This window comes from Octodon degus, unplaced genomic scaffold (assembly GCF_000260255.1).
Source record: "Octodon degus isolate 3935 unplaced genomic scaffold, OctDeg1.0 scaffold00357, whole genome shotgun sequence".
In the NCBI taxonomy this organism is placed as follows: Eukaryota; Metazoa; Chordata; class Mammalia; order Rodentia; family Octodontidae; genus Octodon; species Octodon degus.
The window spans coordinates 573,847-577,173 of record NW_004524933.1 but is presented as its reverse complement, the minus strand read 5'-3'; positions in this window follow the sequence as shown (position 1 = coordinate 577,173).

The window sequence follows — 3,327 nt, the reverse complement described above, 5'->3', positions numbered from 1 at the left end:
ATATGTTAAACTTTAAGTCCCTACAGAATATGACAAAAAATAAAAAATTAATATATACTTTAAAAATAGGAATAAAGAATTCTGTACTTAGAATTAAGTTACCCATTGGATTGTCATAAATGACTTTTGTCAGATTGAAGTATAGGGCATCTATTCCAATTTTCTGTAGGACTTTGAACATGAATGAATTCTGGACTTTGTCAAAATCCTTTTGTGCCTCAACTGAGATGATCATGTGTTTTTTAGATTTAGCTGTATTGATACAGTGTCTTACATTGATAGATTTGCGTGTATTGAACCATGCTTGCAACCCTGGAATGAATCCTGTCTGGTCATGGTGTATAATCTTGATGATTTGGTGCATTCTGTTTAGTAGGATTTTATTGAGGATTTTTGAATCTATGTTCATGAGGGAGATTGACCTATAGTTCTCTTTTTAGTTGCATCTTTCCCTGGTTTTAGTATCAGTATAATACTTGCCTCCAGGTATGATTTTGGGAGGACTTCTCCCTTTCAATTTCATTGAAAAGTTTAAGATGAATAGGGATTACATATTCCATAAATTTCTTATACAATTCAGCTATGAATCCATCAGGACCTGGGCTTTTATTTTTTGGTAGTTTTTTTAAATTAAATTTCATATTTCATTGGCTGCTATTGGGTTATTGAGAGTTATATCTTCTCGATTCTGTTTTGGAAATTTGTACCTTTCTAGGATTCTGTCCATTTCTTCTATGACTTCTATTCTGTGAGAGTAAATATTCTTAAAATAGCTATTAATAATCATCTGAGTTTCTACTGGGTATGTGGTAGTTACACCATTTTCATTGTTTATTGCTTGAATTTGAATTTTTTCTTTCATCTTTTTGTTGAAGTTAGCTAGGGGCTTGTCAATTTTACTTAGTCTTTCAAAGAATCAGCTCTTTGATTGCTTAATTCTTTGAACTGTTTTCATCTCAACTGAATTAATTTCTGCTCTAATCTTTATGATTTATTCCCGTCTTTGTGCTTTGAGTTTCATTTGCTCTTCCTTTTCTAGATGTTGGAGGTGCAACAGTGGGGTATTTATTTGTTCCCCTTCTGTTTTCCTTATATTTGAGTTCACAGCTATAAATTTCCCTCTGAGAAGTGCTTTTTTCACTTCCCATAAATTCCAATAAGTTGTGCTTGAATTTTCATTGAATTGTAGATATTGTTCCATTTCTTGTTTAATTTTATCTGTGATCTATTGGTTGCTGGGTAAGGTGTTGTTTAATTTCTATGTATTTAGAGTTTTTTTTCTCGTTTCTTTTGTCTTTTATTACCAGCTTCATTTCACTGTGGTGAGATAGTATGCATGGGATATTTTGTTTTCTTGCATATACTTAAGCATGATCTATGGACTAGTATGTTGCCTATTTTAGAAAATGATCCATGTCCAGCTGAAAAAAATGTGCATTCAGTTGTTTTTTGGGTGGAATAGTCTGTATTTGTTCACTGAGTCCATTTGTTCCAAGCTCTGGTTCTGTTCTGGTACTTCTTTGCTAATTTTTTGTCTGCTTGACCTATCTTTTTGGGATAAGGGGATGTTAAGTTCTCCTTTTAAAACTGTGGTATTGGATATTAGGTTTTTTATGTGCATTAGGATTTATCTTGTATAGTTGGGTGCTCTTGTGTTAGGTACATACATATTTATGAGTGTTACCTCTTCCTCTTGAATTTTTCCCCTAATCAGTATATAGTGGCCTTCTTTATTTCATTTGATCATTCTTGGTTTGAAGGTTAGAATATCTGAGAACAGAATTGCTACCCCTGCTTTCTTCTGAGTTTCTGAGTGTGTATTATTGTTTTCCATCCTTTGACTATCAGCCCATGAATTTTTTATGCGTTAAGTGCATTTCTTGCATATAGCATATTGTTGGATTTTGTGTCTTAATCCACTGTGCCAGTCTATTTCTTTTAATTGGTAAATTGAGTCCATTTACATTGATGATTAGAATTGAGATATATTGCATTATGATCGACATGTTATTTATCTACTGTTGTTTACTCCTTCTTCTCCTGTATTTAACTGTTTGCCATATTTAGTGGGTCCATCTGTTCTCTTTCGTAGAGTTCTGATCATTTTGGTCCCTCTCTAGATCATCTTTACTAGTCTGTGTAGGGTTGGCTTTGTCATCATGAGTTTCTTTAGTTGTTCTTTGTCATGGAATATTTCAATTCTCCATCAAACTTGAAAGAGCTTTTCAGGGCATAGTAGTCTGGGCTGGAGTTTGTTTTCATAGTGGAGTTGAAGTGCTCTGCTCCATGCTCTTCTTGCCTTCATGGTTTGTGAAGTCTGTGGTTATTCTTATGAGTTTTCCTTAAATGTTATCTGTTTCTTTTCTCTAGCAGTTTTCAGTATATTATTCTTGTGCTAAATTTGTGGGATCTTGACTATAATATGTCTGGGTGTGTTTTTAAATGTGTTGAAGTTATTTGGAGTTCTGTGTGCCTTGGTTACCTGAATGTCAGGTTGTTTCCTCATACTTGGGAAGTTTTCTGCTACCACTTCTGCTCATGTTGTTTTTATCATTTGTGTTGACTCCTTTCTCATTGATGCCTATCAGTATCATGTTGTTCATCTTTGCATTATCTTGTAGGTGGTTAATTATTTTTTCCTGCATCCTAGTTGTTTTTAACATTTATTTTCTTACCTTTTAATTCGCTGCAACAGCATCTTTGAGATTTAAAGCTGTATCTTCACTTTCACTCAAATGGTTTTGCCAGCTTGTGATTGAGATTTTGAGTTCCTCTATATCTATTTGACTCTGCTTCATGTGATGTATTCCTTTCCTGTATTGCTCATTCAAAGAATTCCTTGTTTTTCTAATCTCTTGTATTTTTTTGTGTCAGTGTCTTCTTGAGAAGCACTTATTAATTGTTTTACTACTGAGATTATTTCTGTTCTGATTTCCTCTATATGTTTCTGCATTTCATTCTTTACTTCATACCCTAGGAATTCAGAGATTTCTTTTTTTATTTTAGAGGTTATTTTTGACCTGAGTTCCTCTAAACCTTTCTGCACTTGTTCTTTCCTTCAGACATTATTGATTCAGACATTGCAGCTGTGTGATTTCCAATTTCTTCTGTGCTTGTGTCCTCTGCACCTCTTCTGGGTGGGCTTATGGCCTGACATTGCATTTTGCACCTTCTCTTTGTCATTTTTGTATAGCACTGTCCTCTGTCCTTTGGTGTAGAGCTTTGGTGCAGTTATAATCTTAGCACATACTGAAATTTGAGTGAAGATATATTATGTTTGAGTCCATGTAGTTGTGCCTGGCTTGGGTCTTGCCTCTATACTTAGCT